Below are 23,069 nucleotides of genomic sequence, written 5' to 3'. Positions count from 1 at the left end.
AGAGCCATTCTCTGGGGGCTCCAATAATCCAGCTGATATGAGGAAATTCCTCAATGCTTTGTAAACGTTTGTCGGTTGCTATGGTGAGGAATCCATGACGACCACCCCCAACTCTACCCCTCCTCTTTCTTTTTCTTCCTTTTTAAAACTCACACACAGGAACTTTCGAATGTGGCTGCAAAGAGAAGGGGGGGGGGATTATAAAAAGGGAAAGAGGGAGATGGGCTGGCAGTAGCGGAGAATGGGGGATGCGAGAGGGAGGATGGAGGGCTAGCTGAGGAGTGTGTGTGTGTGTGTGTGTGTGGAGGGTAGGGTGAAGGGGGTTAGATGAGAGGTCTTTTATTTTGGGCAAATAACAGGAGCTTATCTGTTGAGTCCTCTGCTCCAAATGAGCGAGTCGGTAGACAGAGAGGAACAAGGTGCTTACCCACAATGGTTAGAGCCAAGCACCACAAGACACAACCTGCTCAAGAAACAAGCCTTCTCAACAAACCCCATCACTGGCATTAGTCATAGCCCATAACTCGCTGTCATGTTGTTGCCAATTTACTGGAAGACACTGCCTAAAGCACACACACACACACACACACACACACACACAAACACACACACAGAGCTTAGGCTATGGCAATCCATTCAATCGGTTATTTGACCCGAGCAACAGGCGCAGCAAGTTTTTTTGCGTAACTTTATTTAGATCAGTAGTTTTTACGTCCAGAACAGAAGAGTCTAGTTGCTTATTTTTGTGATGATTATTGGTCTTGGCGTTGGTTTCTTAGTACTCCAATCTGCTTTCTTTCTTTATTTTGGGGGGGGGGGGGGCTGATGAATGGTATCCCCCATACCTAAAAATATTGAGAGGAAGCAGTTTTGAAACAACTGGTTTTGGGAAGAAAACAAAAATTATCAGACAAAAGACCCGCTGGCTTCAGACACAAGCAAAATTTGTCAGACAGATTGTGAAACCGTCCTCAAAGGGACTACCTCTACAAAAACAACCGAGTTGGGTGTGCCACCGCCGATATTCTGGAAGCGTGGTGCCTTCTGCCACGGGCTCTTTCGAAATGACTAATAGACTGTTTGGAGGAGACTTATGTCGAAATTCCTGGCGTGTGTCAATCGCTGCCTTGTCATCCCCCGCATAACAAACATAAAAAGTTGCAACCGAATCCCCCAGTTTATTCACAAACCATCTCAAATATCACAAGCAGTTCCCCTGCTGGGTTCGTCTCCTTCGTATTTGTCAGGATGGGGAAAATAAACTAACATTTCCATCATTAATCAAGATTTTCCTTCTTGAGGAATCCTGCATATTTTGTTTTGCTTCTCCCTTATATGCCATACAAAAACCTCAAGACTGCCTTCAGAATTTCTTCTGGTAAAGAGAGAAAACTTTTTACAAGCAGTCCAACACTTTTTCTAATACAAGCAATTTGTCCATCAGTTGTGTTATAAGCACATTTATAACTACCCCAGCAGCTTTCTTTAGAGTTGTTTACATGCTCATTTCCACGAAAAGGAGGGGCACCCTTACAGAATGGGGAAGACTGGGGTGGGGGGTCCGGAACCCAGTATCGACCAGCACGTTTTCATCCACAAAAGCTCAATTAAAGTGTCGGCTTTAATAGGTGCGGTGAAGTGCACCAAGGCACTGGGACTGGAGGGGAGAGAGAGAGCGGAGAGAGAGAGAGAGAGAGAGAGAGAGAGAGAGAGAGAGAGAGAGAGAGAGAGAGAGAGAGAGAGAGAGAGAGAGAGAGAGAGAGAGAGAGAGAGAGAGAGGTCTTTCTCCTCAGGCTGCGGGGAAGGTTAAAAGCCACACAAATTTCCTACCAGCAGCTATCAGCAGCACAAAGGCAGAGCCCAGCAGGAGACACAGAAGACCGCTGCAGAACCCCTAGTGTGAAAGGGCTGCTCCTTAGTGCAGTTGCCTTCCCCCTCCAACTTTTCAGACAACTTCACACACAAGCCCCACTGAAAGAAAAGAAACCAATTTTCTCCCAGGCAAGTCCTGATCGAACAATTAAGAAAATGGCAAGAACACACTCGATCCCCCTCCACTAAAGTCACTTGAGTCTTAAAAGAAAATTAAACAGAATTTAAGTAAGAATTCTGCAACTTAAAAACTCTTGAATCTGGACACACACCTAAAGCCTGATGTTGACAGTGCGCACAAGATTTTAACATCTGTCACTGACAAATCTAACTTAAACAACCCTCAATCAGAGAAAAACACATGCAGATGTTCAATTAAAAGCAGGAGCCCAATGTCTTGGCTCATGTTTGCACTGGCCCACATTGTTTGCAGAGCAACAACGGTTGCTAGTGGCAACACCGTCCACTCCCGTTTCCAGGAGCCTGTTGCTATGCAACCAACAGAATACTTCCCAAACCAAACAATGCCATCCCCCCACTGATCCCTCTATCACACACTAAGCAGAAACTTACAACAATAAATATGTAAGCTATTAATTTTCAGCAACGGGGAGAAAACACAGAGGGTAGAATTATCCTTGTGTTGCAGTGAGGAAAGATCATTAAAAAAAATTTTAATACTTTTTGTGCTGGTTTAGACTTCAGTGAAGCGGGCAGAATGAAGGGCTCTCTTTTGTATCTACGGTATCTGTTAGTCAAAAGCAGGAGAACAGTTTAATTCAGCAGAAAAGCCATCTATAAAACTACCTTCCAAACATGGCTTACACTTCTAGAACCCAAAAACAACAGTTGCTTTCTAAACTAAGCCAAGAGACCCCCCCCCCAACTCCCCAACCTAGACAGAAAAGACAGTGAGAAACCTGGAGCAGAGCGCTTGCTTCTTTTTACAACTCAATGGTAGTTGAAACAACACGGCAATAAAGCCCAAGCAGACACTTGTTGCTGTCAGAGTGACGTGTATAGAGGACATCTGTCCAACATTGCTTTTACTATGGATTAGCTCTCCATTTCCCCAAGCATCCAGACAAATCTCCCCCCCCCCCCAACCCTTAAGAAGGGTCCCTCTCACAAACCATTGATAAATGCTCTCAGGGAAAAGAAACAGGTTGCTGCTGAGGATTTAACACACGCTTTCTAATCTTCATTTGATCAATATCATCATTGCTTGGAAACAAATTCAGCTACCATTCTTTTGTTATATCAAACTCAGGTTGACTTTGTCTTTGATTTCATTAGGAATTTAAAAAAAACTACAAGAGCCCACACACGCACACTCACAAAGAGCGAATTAAGATATGATAAGAGATTTCCACAGCAGAGGCCACTCTTCAAGCCTGTCTCATTAATTCATGGCTAATCCAATCAAAGCAGCTCTTGGGGTCTGCAGATGGCAGAGAGAGCGAGAGAGAGTGAGAGGCGGGGGGGAGAGCGAGAGAGGTTATCAGCCCCAATTTGTGCTTACAGCCTCCCCTCCCCTCCCCTCTTGTGCTCACCTCCCCACCACTGGTCATCACCACAACCTGTCCACCCTATCCGTCACCACGTGTACCGCAGGCCTGACAGCCACGGAGAAAATGATCAAACCGTTGTCATGGAGACAGTGTTCACCCATGCAATACACCAGCACACCCGCCCCCCACCCTCCTGCCTCACTACTACCACCACCTCTATATATACCCCCATACTACCACACACACACAAACGCAACCACGTACCCACCAACTAACACTGCAAGATGCAGAATAGGGATTTTCAACTGCAAAGCTGCACGTTTATGAAAAGTTGAGTTGGAAAATACAAGAGGCGGCAGGGAGGGGACAATCATAACCACAAAGGTAATCAGATCATAATCTTATATGTGTGGGCATTTTTCTTCCGAATTAACATTTATCTGACATTTCTTAAGCTGATGAAACAGAGCTTGTGAGCTCAGCGGTCACCGTCACATCACCCGGTTTGCCAGTCGAAATGGTGGAAAGAAACTGAAATGCTACAGAACTTTTTATGGGCCCCCCAGTTATGTCACTTCAACGAATAACGTTCTTGATGGCTGGCCTTGGTGCAATTCTTATGAGTGCATATCCACACAACATTTGCATGGTAGCTCAAATTTCAACAGAGACATTCCACGCAGTTAGAGACAAAGCCCATAATATGGACAACCCCCCCCCAAAAAAGCTTAATTGCATCATGCAACATACTCTCCAGTTTTTTTTCCCCTTTAAATCATTGGTTTTCTACACAGCAGTACAGCTCCTTGATAATGCAAGGAAAAACACGAGAGTAGGATGATCCCATTTAATCTAAACAGTCCACCACGACTGAGAACATAGAACAACTAAGGACTCGTAGGCTTCAGCAAAGCCCAAACTTACATTCTTCTTTCTTTGAGCAAGGGAATAATTCCAGTGTAGATGCACACACTATACCTGTAAAGGTCATGCTATCAGCCCATTTGTTTTCAGCTGCCCTTTAGAACAGGTGTCAATCACACGTTTGCTGAGGAACCGGATTTTGCACAAAGTTGACCTCTGAAGTGGGTGGCACGGTGGTGCAGTGGTTAGCGCGGTCGCCTCACAGCAAGAAGCTTCTGGGTTCGAGCCCTGGGGTAGTCCAACCTTGGGGGTCATCCTCTGTGTGGAGTTTGCATGTTCTGTCTGCGTGGGTTTCCTCCGGGTGCTCCAGTTTCCTCCCACAGTCCAAAAACATGTAGGTCAGGTGAATTGGCCATACTAAATTGCCGCTAGGTATGAATGGGTGTGTATGTGTGTGTGCCAGCCCTGTGTGAGGGGCTGGCAGCCTGTCCAGGGTGTCTCCTCGCCTGCTGCCCAATGACTGCTGGGATAGGCTCCAGCATCCCTGCGACCCTGAGAGGAGGATAAGCGGTTCAGATAATGGATGGATGGATGGCCCTCTGAAGCTGGAAGCATGTTCCCAATAATATGATGAACAAAACGGGAAGGCTTTATCTGACATGTGGGATTTCTGTTTTCTTGGCAAGGAGTGCACTTCAAACCGATACGACACTGAGGTACGCCATATGCTTTCACAAGCACTACTTGACACAAACCTATGTGTCATCAGTGATTGCTTTAGGATTCAACGCAGATTTTTTTTTTTTTTTACGAAATGAATATTGGCCATGCTTAAACGACTGAATTAAATCTATGAAGAATGTCTTTATCGTTGCAATGCAACACCCTGGGACTGTTATCCATTAATGACAGAGATGTGGCCACATCCCACACTACCAGTTAACCAACAGCTGCAGTCAGCCACCAAAGAACTACACCTGCATGAGTGCAATAATTTGTACGGCTACTTACATTACTGAGATCACCATCTCACCATCTCATCATCTCTTACCACCATTGCAACCAACGGGTAAGTCCAGTGTCCAGATAAGTTTAAAGAAATGCACAACAGACCACCAGTATGTCCAATCTTTCAAATTACAAAGCACAAGAAGGAAAGGTTTCTGGGTCATTAGTCATCATCTGACCTAAAAATCTCACTAGTCTAACTTCTTTGCAGTTTGCACAAAGACAGGCCCACTCTATACAAAATAAAGGCCCAGTTCAGACTGCACGAAATTAGGCAGAGCTTCCATAGACTGAGATATACACATTTCAACTGTTCCCATTTGGATTTCGCATATTGGAAATCCACACTGAGGATTTTGTGCCACTACTCACTATGGGTTTATTAAAGAAAATGTGCTTCTTAAAAAACAATGCTACGGGAGGTGTCCTGGGAGCTCAACCTTGTACTATGCTTATGCCTGAGGACCTGAGTTGAAGGGTTGAAATCCAACTCAGGATCTTTTTTTTTTACGTCTTCCCTTCTCTCTCCAACCTTCTTTTCTTGTACAAGAGATAAATGATATCGCACAATTTTTTTTTTAAATTAGGCCGTGAGCTTTTTACTGTCCAACTGCTGAGCCACTGCCTTTTTTAATGCTCAGCTTTGTTTAGAACTTAAGAAACTTATCAGAGGCCCGTGAAGCAACAAGAAAAAAACCAATAAACTATCAGTAATGATTGACTAGTCTTGTATTTTTCTCCAGCATTTTCATCAATTAGAAATCAGTTTACAGAGGAGTTTCTTCAATTTATACTCAACTCACTGACAAGCCACTCTTCGATTCCTCATTGCTTTTTACATCTCTGCATCGCATCAAAATCAAAGTTCACGATATTGCTTTTTGCAGAATTTCATGCATTTATTTTTATTTAACTGGAAAACGAGTCTTTTGACTTTCAGGTTTTAAAGGGCAAACAGGAAACACTGACTGGCCTGACAGTTGTTTGCTGTTGGTGCTCTTCCCCTGGTTGCAATGTGGGCTACAATGGAAGAAGATCAAGACTGACAGGCACCACCAAACCAGAACAATCTGTCATTACAAACAAGGTTTTTGTTGATTATTACAAAGAGGTAATTAAAACAAACCACGGCATTAGTGCTTCCCTGTGATCTTTTCAGCCTCTTTCAACTGTGAGTCTGACTTCTTCCGCTTGTGTTCCATGTCAAGATTTTCTTCCAAGTGCAACCCTGGAGACCCAGCAAATCAATGAAGAAAAAAGAAGGGCTGCCTGCCTAGGTCAACTCACTAAAATAGCACTGAATCTCACTCCAGTTAAGACCTCGCCTCAGGTGCTCTCCTCTCATAGTAGCAAGTTTACATTGGCGAAAGTTTTTTTTTTGCCCCCATCTAAATATCAGACATGAAAACAACCAAATTTTGAAAAAAAAATCTCTAAACAAACCAGCCCAAAACTCTACAAGATGGAAAAAAATGAGGAAAGCACGAGGGGGGGGGGGCGTGCCACTATCCCTGCCTGAAAAGGTTCAGAGAAGGTGGGGAGGGGGCTGTCATTGTAATGCAAATGTCCCAGCTCAGTCTGCTGTTTGTGGCAGGAAATTTAATTAGCAGTTGTGTAGCAGCAATACAAACGAGGTGGAATGTTAAGAATGCTCCTGATGACAGAGACAGAGAGAAAGAGAGAGAGAGAGAGAGAGACACACACACACACACACACACACACACACACACACACACACACACACACACACACACACACACACAAAGACAGCCACATTTCATTTTTCAACAAGTTTTAACCTGTTGTCACTGTGTGCAAGGGCCAATCATGGATAGCATTTTTTGTACATGAAGAGGTTGTTTCTGAGTATCCTAGCAACAGAAGCATACACTGATTTCCAAAACCTTTCTACCTGGGGAAGATCTGACATGACAGGACATAACAGACTAGGCTGGACAATTAACATCCAACTATTCCCCTTTTATCAAATTCTGATCAGACTAATACAACAAAAGCCATCCACAAACAAACGAATTAGTAAGAGTGACACACTCGTGCAGAAAAGACAATACTAATTTCCACTTAACAAGCCCCGCAAGGCATTCTCCTCTCAGTTCTGCTTTGCTCTGTAATTTCCTGACATGTACTTGACTGGAGATTTGAGATAATTGTATTAATATCAGATGAAATGTACAGAAGCTCGGCTCTTCGGGAGGGGGGATATTTTATATGCACACAACCAACCATTAACAGCAACAACAAAAGTGAAAACAGTGAATAGACCTCTATCTATATTTGTTGCAGGGTATTATATTTTAAAACTTCTCCTCAGAGGATTGGTAGGCCACATCAAGATAGGCTAAATAAAGCATAAGCAAACACACACACACACGCAAAAGCCCATCCATGCACATAAACACACACAGATAGACACATACGACATGTGATCAAAAGCTGAGTAGGATCATCCCCTGCCCAAGAGACCAGTGCAGCTGTCCATTTGAGAGCTGTACTGTACTACAGACAAGTCCCATCAAACACTGAAAATGACATATGGGTTACTGTGGACACCGCAGCACAATCACGCCAGCACCTCCAGGGAGGGTACTAGAGGACAGAAGGCCAGGCCAGGCCAGGCCTATACCTGAAGCACAGTTGTGCTTGAACCACACTCAACTTTATCATCTAATGGGACCACAGCATGACCGTTTATCACAGGCTCCGGCCATGTAAGGAATGGCACACTTGATTACCTGCACTTGCAATATCCGAGTTAAGGTTTGTGTCCAAAACTAGAAACTGTTCTATTTGTTAAGTAATTTTCATTACATATTAGTAAATTTTACTTTCTGGGTTTCTCACTAGGAAATTTGGATACAACACAAAATTATAAATTGTGTTCACAGTACATCAAACATTTAGATTTTTATGTATATGGAATTAGGTCATGTATTAGAAAATGTCAGTTAAGTCTACATACATGAAAGATACTATAATTGTACAACAGCGAAAAATTATACAGTATTCACATTAGTACTACAATATTCTGCATTTGGGATTTCTGAAAATTAGGACAGATGTCAAATTAACTAAAACTAGGTTTGTTAAAGAAAATCCCCTGCTGCGTTCCAATTTTTGCAATCTACTCTCTGAGGACCTTTTCCTTCTGGCCTTCCTATGAAAGCCTAAATTCCATACCTTTACCACAACGAGAGAGACAAAAAGCTAAAATAACCTGATTCATAACATTGACTTTCAAAACAGTAACATGTTACTCCTAGTCCATCCCATCTCCTTACCTTCTTTGACTTGTGTATTTGTATATGAAGTTGCCATGTAAACATAACAGTGTCATGCTGAAATTGGGTAGGGGGTGGCAGTTTTCTTTATTTTCTTTTTTGTCGTGGACCGTGTAACCAATCAAAGGTTAGATTCTTTCAGTGAAATGGTCAAAACGAGCAAAATGTTCCATTTACGTGGGTTTAATCCTTGCTCAAAATAGTCATGCTATAAACAACAGTACATTAATCAGTTAGGTCTGAGAGAGCTTTGTTAAAAGAGAATCTACCGGAACTTTCCAGTTTGCAGTTGCTGAACAACCAAGTCAAGACTATAAATTCTGATACGCAGAAAAATTACAGGGCTGTTTTCTACGGATAAATGAAAGAAAATTAAAAATAAAATCCTTTTTCAATTAAAAATAAACCGGTACCGTACATCAATAATGCATCTTCTGGAGAAGGCGTTTAACAGACTTGAATAGCCCTATCTACTAGAGGTGCTTAAGTGTTTTGGGTTGGTGACTGCATTCTTAGATGGGTTGAAATTCTGTTTGTTGATGCTTCTGCAAAAGTACATTTGCTTTTACAGCAGTTTAAGCTCTTTCATGGCTCAAGACAAGGCTTGCCAATTTCACCTTTACATTTTGTAATAGCCATGGAACCGTTGGCAATGGCAACAAAATCACACCCTTCCATTTGTAGTATTAGGACAGGGGATCGGGAGTATCGTATCGCATTGTCAAGGCTCAGGGTTTTCGGTTTTTATTTTTCAAAGCCATCCAGCATGTCGAATTTCGCCACAAGAGGACACTGTTACATAACCTCACACGAACAGGAACCTTTGGATCCATGGAAACATAAAATCCGGGTGAAAATCAGTTTAAAAATCTGGGTATTTTTCAGTGAAAATCGGTAAAAACCGAAAACGCTGAGCCTTGTGCATTGTATGCAGATGATACATCGTGTTTCTATCAGATCTTGGAAAATCAATATCATCCCTCTTAAAGTTGATTAGTCAATTTGGTAGTTTCTCTGGTTTTAAGGAGAACAAAGATAAATCATCTATTATATTCCTAAATGAACAAGACAGAAGAAAACCAACGATACCCCATCCATTTGTAAATGCCATAGGAGATTTTAACGATCTGGGTATTAAAATAACACCAGGGTTAAGCACCCTTAGCTCACACACCATTTTAGCTTAAGGAAGATATCACAAGATGGACAACATCGCTTCTGTCTATATTGGGAAGAAAAAATATAATTAAGATGAGTATATTACCTAAATTTTTATGTTTGTCAATCAATGCCATTGGTTCCTCCACCCTCATTATTCCCAAAAGTCAGAAAGCTGCATTCAAATTTTATTTGGAATAACAGGAAGCCAAGACTTAGACACTCTTTTTTTGTACTTGCCTTACAATAGGGGAGGGTTGCAACTACCAAATTTAAAGTGGTACTACTGGAGTGCCAAGTTGAGGGGTGCCACCCCTACAAATAAAGTGTGACCTGTTTTCTAGAGAGGTTGCTCTGCCCTGGTTGCAAATTGAATTGTTGTCCTCAAGGGGTTTGGCACTGGATAGCTTTTTATACTCTGCTTCCTTTAAGAAATTAATAAAAAACCCAGTTAATCCTTTTGTGAAAAACACCATTGTTGTCTGGCATGAAGTACATAAATATCTGGACAACTCCCCAGTGTTGTCTTGTTCTTCATAAACTTGGGGCAATGAACACTTTGGCCCAGCTAAAAATGACATGGGATTTAAAAAATTTAAATTAAAACATTTAAAACATGAAACTAGTGGATCCTTATGAAGACAACAATCTAATGTCATTTGACGTGCTGAAAGCGAAGTACATGTGCCACAGAAACACTTCTTCGAGCATTTCCAACTTACAAATTAATTTTATTCTGGCACACCTAAAATATTCAGTACAACAACCCCCAATGTCCACACTGGGGAGATTTTCCGCAAAAAATTGTTTCAGCAAAGGGCGCGTTACTCAATTATATAATACAATGTTAGAAAACCATAGTAGGGCACTCCAGAGAAGGACGTCTGGAGTGCCCTACTTAGCTTGTTGCCACCATGACCAGACCCCAGAGAAGTGGCTGACGATGAGAGAGAGAAAACCATAAAGACAATTCTGAAAGTAAGAGACAGGATTAGTCACAAGACTTACAAGAGGACGAATTGGGTATAATAGTGGATGAATGGGGTATAATATGTTCAAAGGCACAAACACAAACCATCAATTCTCAACTGAGATTAATACAATATAATGAGAATATACATCACCCCTGTAAAGTTATTAAATTTGATCCTAATATTCCTGACCAATGTTATAAGTGCAATACTGTATTTCATGGACTATAAGTCACTATTTTTTTACTCATCTGGCTTGTTCCACAACGTATATTCCAAAGCGACTTGTACAATGTAATTGGGCTGGTTCTGCGACTTATATTCCAAAGCAACTTGTACAATGTAATTTTGTGGGACAAATACACCACATTCATTTGTTTAACAGAATATACATTTGTTTAACAGAACATCTGTACGGTAGGAAATCTGTCGATAGTCTTTTTCTGTCACGTGACCTCGCTGTCAATCAATCGGCCCTGTGATGGCCTGGCGGCCTGTCCAGGGTGTCTCCCTGCCTGCCGCTCAATGACTGCTGGGATAGGCTCCAGCATCCTCGCGACCCTGAGAGCAGGATAAGCGGTTTGGATAACAGATGGATGGATGGATGGATGAATGAATACACCGCATTTCAAATAAAGCCACTAGATGGCATTGTTTAATCTTGTGACTCAACTGAAAATGCCATGCTGATGCGCGTGTTCGGGCGAGCAGGTGACAAAGTAGTGTTCCAAGTAAGTTATCAATAACTCGTAGAAACATTGCATGCAACAGGCTAGGCTGTGCATTACTAGTCCACCTTCTCTTCTCCTCTCTCTCTCGCTCTCAAACACATGCACAAAAGCATCTTTATCATCAATGTGCGATCGTGGTTCTGGTCAATACATGTGTTTTAGTGTTGAGGCTTTACCTACAAGTTTTTTTCCCTAAGTGGTATCCATAGCTTTTGTTTACACTGCCAAAACTCTTTTTTTGGTCAGAAAGAAGGGGCTTTTACATGTATGTGTTTGTGTGAGAGTGAGTGAGAAAGAGAGAGAGTTCATGTCTTTAATGGAGGGTTACTTGTTTTGCTGCTATTCAACAATAAAAAACACAATTTGGAACAATTAGTCTGTTTATTTAGTAGCCTAGATCCAGACACTATTAGGCTAGTATACAACAGGCTATGGCTTGCAATTAGTGTATTATGTTGGGCAAACAGCCCAAAAACGAAATTGTGCAACACTGCTGCCTTTGCTGTAGCCTGGGCTAAATTTGAAAGTTTGCGGGTTGGGTCTGGGTGGTTAATTAACACATATTTTAGCAGGTCTGGCGGTGCGCATTGGCTCTCATAATGGGTCGGGTGGATGCAGGTATTAAAAAACCCTGACCCACCCATCACCACTGTAGCACCATATAAATGTGACTTATACACCGAAGTGACTTGTGTTTTTTTTTCTCACAACAACACGTTTTTTGCTCAGTGCAACTTGTACTCCAGCAAATATGGTAATCATCAAGGTACTTCATATCACTGCTTGTGGGAATGTGAGGAGATTCAAAAATTTTGGAGCTCTCAAATTACCTCTTCTCCAATACCTCCAAGTACTTAACTGTGTATACTAAGCATTTATCCAGACAACTGTTCTCTTTTTAATGAAGAAATAAAAATGGTTAACCTATGTCTACTACAAGCCAGGCCCTGAGCTGGAAGAATGTTAGTTGCCCCTCTCTTGGCCACTGGCTGAAAAACTTAACATCAGCTTTGGCCCCTGAAATTGAGAAACTCACTTATATAGTCAGATATAGATAGGAAGAAAGCTTCTGAGTTTTACAGCATCTGGGAGATGTTTTTAGAATTTGTTAAAAATGATGACATTGAAGAAGCATTGAAAGTGTGAAGTTATTGTGAAAATAACTAATTTATTGTGAGGAATGTTGTGCTGTATGCTGTTCTATGTTCGTGATTAATTATAGTCTTACTTTAGTTTTTATTTCTTTACTTAATTTTTCTTTTCACTGTATATACGTATTTGTCCTTTTAAACTTGATTATTGGCTATTTATTTATTTTCAAGTGAAATTTTCATTATTATTTTATATACTGAATGTTCAATTTGGGGAACATTTTCAGTTATGTATGTACAATGTGTATAATATATAAAACCAATAAATATATTGTAGTGCATTCGGGGGGCTACAAGATCGTTACAATATGTAATATGTACAATGCATCTTCTCAACATGTATCATTCAGACTTTTGAATACAAGAAGATGAATTGAAGATGAATACTAGCCTATGTAGAAAAACTACCTGTAACATTGTATAACCTATTTCCTTAGTAAAAACAAGATAAGCTATCTATTAGTGTATCCATTTTCATGCTGCAATGATTGTTCTTGATGCTTCAATGGAAAAAAGAAAAAAAATCTCACAAATGAACAAACGCCTGACAGCTGTCTCCTAAAAGTGGGCTCATTAGATTAAAATGTCTCTCTGGAGACAAAAGATGCAGAAGCCTAAATGGAGAGAGAGAGAGAAAAAAAAACCTGAAAAGGATTTGGAACCAGCCATGCTGGTAAAACTGACAAAAATAGCTATGTAAAACCACACAGGGGGGTCTCCTTTTCTTGTTGCTTTCTCGTTTTTTCCTGGTAGTTCACATTGGTATACTCACTCCTCTTTGAAATTGAATACCATGGCAAACCCAATGAGCACTTCAACCTAAACTGTGCGACATGACCATTGAGGATAACATGGTTATTAGCAAGTAATCTGCAGGTGCTCTATTCAACAGGTGTGGTACGCATCCAACAACCTGCAAAAGCTAGAGGAGGGAGCAAAGTCCCAAATGGAAAAATTAGAATAGGTAGGCCTTGGATAGCAACATTAATGTATGTTTACGCAGGACATGCGGGATCGGGAATATCTATTGTCAATTTATAACCATGTTACACAGAAAACAGCACTTCAACACCCCCATCTCACGCTTTAAAACAGTAAAACAAGGACTGGATGAGAGACCGATGGACCATCATAGCACCATCTAGCTGCAACTTGATTCTCCGCTTGTTCAAGAACACTATACACATCGTAACTGCGACAAGCAAATTGTTGCGGCTAAAGTTTTAACTCTGAAGAATCATTAGCTGGCACTAATTGACTGAATGGATTTATACAACATAGGTTGACTGTTAAACCGTGCTGCTGGAATACGGACAGGGACGCCTTTATTAGCGGAGATGTTCTCTAGTTGTCCAGCAGGTTTGGTATTTAATATGCGTGTGGCAACGTTGCTGATCGAAGCTACATCTTCCAAGTGCCACCGTTTGACATTTTACCAATTGTGGATTTTAACCATAATTTCGAGCGTCAAGGCGTCGACGCACAACGTTGGAGATCAAAGGCGGCCAGGGGGGCAGGTAACACTCGCTTCCTGGAGTGAAAGTGATCCCGTCGTTTACCTCGGACTCAAGCCTTTAGCCCGTGGATCCACGTTAAGCTAACGTTAGCTGAATGTGCCACCTGCTACGGACAAAGAAGTGCAAACGACGCTCGACTTGAACCCTGGGTATGCTGCAGTGGACAGGATAAAGCTTTATTCGCAGTGTTGTGGACGTTTGAATTCGCATCTGAACTTAAATCCAACGCTATCCACGATTACTGCCCGAGTTAGCGTTAGCTAACAACCTGTAGCTTCGGCAGCGACCTTTACCACTGCAACTGGGTAACAGAACTGGGAGCGACGAGTCGAAGCGAGACCTACCCAACTCCCAATAGGCAAACACCTTGGCGTTATTTAAAACGTTTAAAAAAACTTGACTCTGACTGTACTTTTAATAAACGTATAATACAGCAGATCGTAAAGCCGTCGATTTCGCCGGCAGTAATATACTTTTGCTAGGCTGTCGTTTAATTCTGAACCGTCGTAAACGTTATGTTTAGCGTCGTTAAGACTGGCTGCATCCCAGGTCGGGCAAGCCCGTCTCGATTTGGGGGTCGATGCGAAAGGGTGGGGAAAGTTATTTGGTCGAAAGAGAGTAGAGAGACTCGTAGCAACGCATTTTCAACAATCCCACTGTATTTTACTCCGGATCAAGAACAATTTCAATATCTCAATTCTGTGTAGATATAGTCACCTTTGCCTTGAGAAAAGTTCTGCCCTGGCTGTGCTCTTTCCCTTCTCTTACTCGCTCGTTGACTTCCAGTGGTTGCTGCTGCCGCTGCTCCGCTGGTGCTGTTGCTGAGTGTTGCCCCCGTTGGCAAGTAACTGTCTCCACGGCTACAGTCACTATGGCGCGAGAGGTCTCGGGGCAACTGTTGCTATCCTTCACTGCGAACGTCAGCGCTCGCAATACGGGAAGGAGGGTGCAAAGGAAGCCCCGCCCTCTTTTAACGGAAACGTGCGTCCCCTAGGAGGCGCTCTTACCACGGTAAAGCTATATCTATCTATATCTATCTATCTATCTATCTATCTATCTATCTATCTATCTATCTATCTATCTATCTATCTATCTATCTATCTATCTATCTATCTATCTAGCTGTCTGTCTGTCTATATATTTACACACACACACACACACACACACACACACACACACACGCACACAAAGAGAGAGAGATAGCGATAGAGACATAGAGATCGATGGATAGATGACAGATAGACAAGACAGACATACAGACTTCTTTCTCCTGCTTCTTTCAGCTGCTCCTGTTAGGGGTCGCCACAGCGGATCATCCGTTTCCATCTCTTCCTGTCCTCTGCATCTTCCTCTGTCACACCAGCCACCTGCATGTTCTGCCTCACCATATCCATAAACCTCCTCTTTGGCCTTCCTCTTTTCCTCTTCCCTGGCAGCTCCATATTCAGCCTCCTTCTCCCAATATACCCAGCAACTCTCCTCCACACGTCCAAACCATCTCAATCTTGCCTCTCTTACTTTGTCTCCAAACCGTCCAACCTGAGCGGTCCCTCTCATATAATCGTTCCTAATTCTGTCCTTCTTCCTCACTCCCAATGAAAAGTTTAGCATCTTCAGCTGTGCCATCTCCAGTTCCACCTCCTGCCTTTTTGTCAGTGCCCCCATCTCTAAACCATACAACATAGCTGGTCTCACTACCATCTTGTAAACCTTCCCTTTAACTCTTCTGTTGCAAATCACTCCTGACACTCTTCTCCACCTACACCACCCTGCCTGCACCCTCTTCTTCACCTCTCTTCCGCAGTCCCTGTTACTTTGAACAGTTGACCCCAAGTATTTTAACTCATCTACCTTCGTGACCTCTACTCCTTGCATCCTCACCATTCCGCAGTCCTCCTTCTCGTTCAGTTATATGTAGTATTCCATCTTGCTCCCACTGACTTTCATTCCTCTTCTCTCCAGCGCATACCTCCACCTCGCTAGGCTCTCCACAACCTGCTCCCTACTCTCACTACATCCGCGAACATCTTGTCCGTCAAACTGTCCATCACCATTGCAAACAAGAAAGGACTCAGAGCCGATCTTTGATGTAATCCCACCTCCACCTTGAACCCATCTGTTATTCCAACTGCACAGCTCACCACTGTCACGCTGCCCTCATGCATATCCTGCACCACTCCTACATACTTCTCTGCAACTCCCGACTTCCTCATACAATACCACACCTCCTCTCTCGGCACCCTGTCATATTCTTTCTCTAAATCTACAAAGACACAACGTAACGCCTTCTGACCTTCTCTGTACTTCTCCATCAACATTCTCAAAGCAAACATCGCATCTGTAGTGCTCTTTCGTGACATGAAACCATACTGCTGTGCGCTAATCATCACCTTTCCTCTTGACCTAGTTTCCACTACTCTTTCCCATATCTTCATGCTGTGACTGATCAACTTAACTTTATGCATCTGTCGTTACTACAACTCTGCATCACCCTTATTCTACCAGATGGACAGACAGACAGAGATAAAAAGGTAGACAGACAGATGGACTGGCAGACAGATAGGTGACAGACAGACAGACAGACAGACAGATAGATAATTTGAGAGTGAAGGTAAAAAAAAACCGGTTGAATCCTTTACTATACTTGATGAATCACAATGATCCAAAAATAAAGTTTAAATGAAACAAATACTTAAGTTCTGCAACAGTGAAAGATTTGAATGTTGCTTGTCATTATTGTCATCATCTTCATCATAATAAGCATCATCATTTACATGATATTCCTCTTGTTTTTGTTGTTGTTCTTCTTATACTTATTATTATTATTGTTGCGATTATCATCATCATTATTTTTATTCATCTATTTGCTTTTAGAAATCAGGAGGCTTCACCTGGAATAGGAATCTGCTAGCAACCAGCATGGTCTTCCTGCTGTTCCAATATGGAACACACGATGGCAGTCTTTGTTCATAGTTTGAAGTTACGACTTCACCAACAGCAAAATAAACCCATAACGTTGCAATTTAGCAGAGACTGTAACTAAATATCTGACATGCATCACACGGTTAAAAAAACGTCCTTCGTCCAGTTATGGATGCTCTGGGGGGGGGGGGACAACTGATAAATGTCCAGGGAAATATGGAATTATTACTTAGATGAATAAGTGTGATTGCCCCCCAAAAAACAAACAAAAATCAAACAAAAAAACAAACATATTCTTTTGCTCTGATCCCAGAGAGCCATAAAATTATAATGTTGCCAAGAAAGAAATACGCTATTAACATTAGCCCATTTTGTGTACACCTACATGGTATCCATACTGAGACATAGAGACTCCACAACCTAATCTCCTTTTCTTATCAGTTAGCGTTGCAATAAAGCCAAACTAATTCTTAAAAGCACTTCTCGTGAGCCAGTGAAGACGGTCCATGTTTGCTTGGAAGCTTGTGACAGGGTAATGGAAGGAGAGTCACAGGGAAACGGCATGCAACAAAGGAAAACATGACAATAAATATATGTTCTTTTGTGTAGGAAAGAATATATGTGAATATGACATATTGTTAGTATTATAGGTATATTTTTCATTGCTATAGATGTTTTTTTAATTCATATGCAAAAGACAGTAATCTTACAGTATTACATTATTAACCATACTGTTTGTATTAAACAGTTCAGCTTCTGAACTGCTGAAGAGGCCATTTCAAACCAGGGTCTTAGCTGTCATTTTAACCTGCAGTTGTTGGAACATTTTGATTTCTTGACTGTAACCATGGGCTGTTAACTGTTATAAGGTAAGCTGGCCCTTATGTCTATGATTGTTGTTGTTAGAATTAGGTGTCTGAAACACTCCCTCCCATTTACTCTGCACCGCAGATGGTACTCGCGAATTCAGGGGGCAACCACAAGAACTGCCGCGGCCGAGACGCGAACCCGTATCGCCTGCACCGCAGGAGACATCGCTAACCGCTCGACTGAAGGGCCAGACCCGTCAGGCAGCGGCCAACATGTCTACTTATCCATGCACGTTACTTCGGGAAGCGCGTCCCCGCGCTTAAGCTTATCAGCTCCTTCACGTCCCTGGGCGCATACGCTCCCGATGGCCTTACGGTCGCAGCATCCCGCTTCTGACACCAATGTAGCGAATTCGGGGGGCAACCACAGGAACTGCCGCGGCCGAGACGCGAACCCGTATCGCAGGCACCGAAGGAAACATCGCTAACCGCTCGGCTAATGAGTCAGACCCGTCAGCCAGTGGCCAACGTGTCTACTTATCCATGCACGTTACAATATATTAACAGCGAGTTCATGATTCACATGTAATAGAACTGAAATGTAGAAAGTGAACTGTGTTTAGAAGCTATTTCTGTATTTGTTGTATTTATATAGCGCCTTTCTCAAACCCAAGGACACTTTAACATAGTCACACAAATTGAACAACAAACAACCACCCAAAATTGAAAGGTTCGGTTGTAGGCTAGGTTTTAGCACTGTGAAGACAGATGAGTTTTCGGCTGAGGAGGATGTGATGAACTGAAGGAGTGAGTGCCAAGAGTTTGGGGACAGAGATGCTGAATGACCTGCCACCCATGGAAGAGAGCTTGAATCTGAGAACCTTGAATCTGGGAAACTAAGGGCAATATTGCTTTTTAACAGATATGATCCTAAAGTCTCTATTAACTGATGCATTTGGTGGACTAACTAGTGCATGTGCTATGTGGGTGGGTGAATATCTATGGAGAAGCTCAATTTTTGGATATGTGAGGCAAGAAGGGGTGCGCATGGGTGTAAGATTATTAGGTGGGCACTTTGCATCCATTAAACTCATGAGCTGTTCAGCAGTTGAAAGAGAAATCTGCTCGCAACTCTCAGGGTACCACGGTGGCGCAGTGACTAGTGCTGTTGCCTCACACCAAGGAGGTCCAGGGTTCGAACCCCTGGGTTGTCCAACCTTGGGTTCATCCCAGATCGTCCTCTGTGTGGAGTTTGCATGTTCTCCTCGTGTCTGCGGTGGGTTTGCTCCGGTTTCTCCCATCGTCAAAAGGACATGCATGTTAGGATTAATACTCCTGAAAGTAATCATGAAAATGAGCAAATGCAAAAGCATTCATGACTTGGATAGATTGGCTATAGTTTTTAAAAGTGCTATATATGAGATTTCGAACATTAATATAGCAGCTAGCAACTATTTGCTGTATACAGAAATAATGGAGCAATGGCGTCCCGAGCAGAGTATGGCGTCAAACTCCCTCTGTGTGTTGTCATCCGAGTTTCTCCGTCTACGTCCCACTGGCGAAACTCCTCGTAGACAGGTGAAAAGAAGCGGCTGGCGACTCCACGTGTATCGGGAGAAAGCATGTGGTTGTAATGTCCGTAGACGCCTTGTCTTACTGACATAAGAATAATTCAAGAACGAGCCGACTTCGTAGGTTCTTAACTGTGTAGCTTTTACTAGCGTTCATCCGACATACAACCTTCATAACATGCGCTTCTAACTTCCTGTATACGTCACACGCACTGCACGTACATCCGTGAGTGGGTCAAGTTAAACACGTGACCTTTCATTCATTACATCTCCCCCTCTAAGATTATTTTCTAAACATTTCTCTGAACATTTACTGCCAACAATTTTAACCTGTATATCACCCCCCTTTTCACAAAAAAATAAAAAATCTCCCACAGTACACAAGTCCATACGCCTCACAAATCCAGCCGGATTGCTGGCTTGCTCACCCTGCCAGAGCGAGTAACATATGGTGTGGAAGTTGGCATTTCTGCTGCTCGGGACTCATCCGTGTTTCCACTCTCCCCTGGAGTGACATGGTCAGGATCCCTGCTGACAAAGGTGAGTGTTTTAGGTGTGGCCAACAGGTGGCGCCTGTTCCTTCTGTAATGTTCACCTTGAGCTGTCTCCACTATGTAGGATCTGGGAGTGGAGCTCTGACTGTGAACAACTGCTGGCATTGTCCATGTTTTCTGTCCATCAAGTTTGGTGAGTACTGCGTCACCCGAGTTCAGTGGGCGCAGTGTCCGCACGCCGTTCCTGCGGTTGTAGTAGAAAGCCTGCCTCGATTTGGCTGCGGCGTCAGCGGTTTTGATCAGTTCCTCTTTAGGCCAGGCCGGTTTCAGGTTATGCTGCAATGTGGGTAAGGTGGTTCTGAGTCTCCTACCCATGAGCAATTCCGCTGGACTGGCTCCAGTGGAAGAAGAGGGTGTAGCTCTGTATGTCAACAGGGCGAGGAGAGGGTCTTCCTGCCTTAATATGCTTTTGGCTATCTGAACAGCCCTCTCTGCCTGTCCATTACTCTGGGGGTAGTGTGGGCTTGAAGTCACATGGATGAAATCATAATCCTCACTGAACCTCCTCATCTCTTCTGAAACTAGCTGTGGCCCATTATCGCTAACTACAATTTCAGGGATACCAAAACGTGCAAATGTAGCCTTCAGCCTAGCTACAACCTGACTGCTAGTAGTTGTTGGTAGATTTAGGATCTCCAAAAACCTGGAATAATAGTCAGACACTATCAAGTAGTTTTGCTTTTTGTACTCACACAGGTCTATGCCAACTTTCTGCCATGGTCTGGATGGGAGCTCACTTGACATTAAAGGCTCTTTTCTCTGTGTGTTCTTGTGTTCTCTGCAGAATTGACATTGCTGTATCTTTGTTGTAATGTGCTCTGTCATTTTGGGCCACCACACTGACTGGCTAGCTCTCTCTCTGCACTTAACTATCCCCTGGTGCCCGTCGTGTATTCTGTCTAAGATCACCTCCCTCATCTCTGTGGGAATAACGATACGACTGCCTCTGATGACAAAACCATCTACCTCAGATAACTCCCCTCTCACCTGATAAAAGTCTCTGACTGTCTCCGGCACTTTATCGACATACTCAGGCCAGCCGTGTCTGATGAAGCCCAACACTGTCTGGAGCTGCAGATCCTCATCCGTGCTCTGTTTTATCTCCTGCATCCTTTGAGGTGTGGCAGGCACCTGGCACACGATGGCATCAATGTGCGCTGCAACATCATCATGAGAAGCACCATCTCCGTAGCGCTGCTCTGGGCCTCTGGAGAGTGCATCAGCCACAGCTAAAGTTTTTCCTGGTGCGTATTCAGCCACTGCATTGAAACGCATCAGCCTCATTAACAGTCTCTGGCACCTAATGGGCACATTATCCAAGTCTTTGCTGTTCATGAGAGGCACTAGTGGTTTATGATCGGTGACAAGTCTGAAATTGTCAAGCCCAAACAAGTACTTCTCGAACCTTTCACATGCCCAGACGCTGGCTAAGCACTCTTTCTCGATCTGTGCGTACCTTGTCTCTGCGTCACTCAGCCGTCGGGAGCAGTAGGCCACGGGCTTCCAGTGTTCCCCGTGCTGCTGGAGCAGAACGCCTCCCAGCCCGTAGCTGCTGGCATCTGCTGACACCACCGTAGCCTTAGTGACGTCATAAAAGGTGAGTACCGGGGCGGTGGCGAGTGCTGCTTTAAGGTCTTGGAATGCTGTGTTCTGTGCAGGTCCCCACAGCCACTCTGTCGTTGCTTTAAGCAGTCCATAAAGCGGCTGACCTACAGTGGACAGCTCTGGGACGTATTTTGCCAAATAGTTCACCATCCCGAGGAACCTCTTGAGTTCCGTCACGTTCTGGGGCTGAGGAAAGTTCTCTATTCCGGCCACTTTGTCCGGGTCAGGTCTGATGCCTGCCTCGTTGATGATATGACCAAGGAAGCGGACTTGTTTCTGTTTGAACTTGCATTTCGCTTGGTTCAGTTTGAGACCTGCTGTTTCAATGACCCCCAGCGCCTCTGCTAGGCGCCGGTCATGGATTTCCTCAGTCTCTCCATGTATAAGGATGTCATCCATGTACACCTCTGTGCCCTCTAGCCCGGTCAGAGTTTCCGCCATCTTTCTCTGGAAAATCTCTGGAGCACTCGTTATACCAAATGGAAGGCGGCAGAAAGCATACCTCCCAAATGGGGTGATGAAAGTGGTGAGCCCCCTGCTGTCTTCATGCAAGGGGATCTGGTAAAACCCACTTGCTGCATCCAACGTTGTGAAGAACTTTGACCCTGCGAGCCTTGGCATTATTTCCTCCATAGTGGGCAGCACGTATTTCTCACGTTTCACCGCTCGATTCAGCCTCCTGAGGTCAGCGCAGCAGCGAACCTCTTTCTTGTTCGGTTTCAGCACCGGCACCATAGCGGCGCACCATTCTGTGGGCTGAGTCACTTTTTCAATAATGCCCTCATTTTCCATGCGCTGCAGTTCTTTCTTAACCAGTGGTACAAGTGGCAGCGGTATCCGTCTGGCTGTATGCACCGCGTATGGCTGGGCACCCTCCATCAGAGCTATTTTCACTGGGTCTGTTTTCAGCAGTCCACTTGAACCGAAAACTCCACTGACCTCATTCATCCGCTTCACTAGACCCATCTCCACTGCCTCTGGACGACTCAGCAGACAGCTGCCTCTCCCCTTGATCACATACACTGGAAAGGAGTATTGTTTCTCCTTGTAGTTGGTTGTGGCTTGAAACTGTCCTATGCAGCTGATGTTTCCACCTGGGCTTATGAAGCATGTGTCAGGAGGTCCCAGTTTTATGTTTGGCTTCAGCTTTTTAAATGTCCCTTGGTTGATAACAGTAGCGTCAGCCCCCGTGTCAATTTTAAAGGTTATTGGTACATCACTTGTTAAACTAACAGTCCAATCTTCCTGACTGCTCTCTTTGCCAACTTCTCCCAGAAAGTACAGCTGTTTAACCTCTTGAGTGACTTCTCTCACCGCTTTAGAGTGATATACACGCTCCCAATGTCCCTTTTTATGACACTCGTTGCACTTACTGTTCGTTGCAGGACACTTCCGCTCATCGGTGTGCTGCGTCTTGCCGCACCTCCCGCATTCATCTACTTTGTTGGTTGCAGGACTGCCGCCACCATGACGCTGTCTGCCCTTTTTGTTTTGGTGTCCGTCCCGCCGTCGGACAACATTGACGT

The 23,069-nt window shown here is 43.5% G+C and overlaps 1 protein-coding gene across 3 annotated transcripts in view; it reads right to left on the bottom strand.

Annotated features, from left to right (window-relative positions):
* Window positions 1-14,934, bottom strand: part of rfx2 (regulatory factor X, 2 (influences HLA class II expression)) — a 32,690-nt gene extending 17,756 nt beyond the window's left edge. For all 3 annotated transcript variants that reach the window (XM_056275573.1, XM_056275574.1, XM_056275575.1), the window contains exon 1: window positions 14,800-14,934. The gene's annotated coding sequence lies outside the window, so the exon portion shown is untranslated. The remainder of the gene's footprint in view (window positions 1-14,799) is intronic.
* Between the last annotated feature and the right edge of the window lie 8,135 nt (window positions 14,935-23,069).

The sequence above is a fragment of the Lampris incognitus genome, chromosome 3 (genome assembly GCF_029633865.1).
Source record: "Lampris incognitus isolate fLamInc1 chromosome 3, fLamInc1.hap2, whole genome shotgun sequence".
In the NCBI taxonomy this organism is placed as follows: domain Eukaryota; kingdom Metazoa; phylum Chordata; class Actinopteri; order Lampriformes; family Lampridae; genus Lampris; species Lampris incognitus.
The sequence above is the reverse complement of the archived record's forward strand: the minus strand, read 5'-3'. Positions and strand labels throughout refer to the sequence as shown.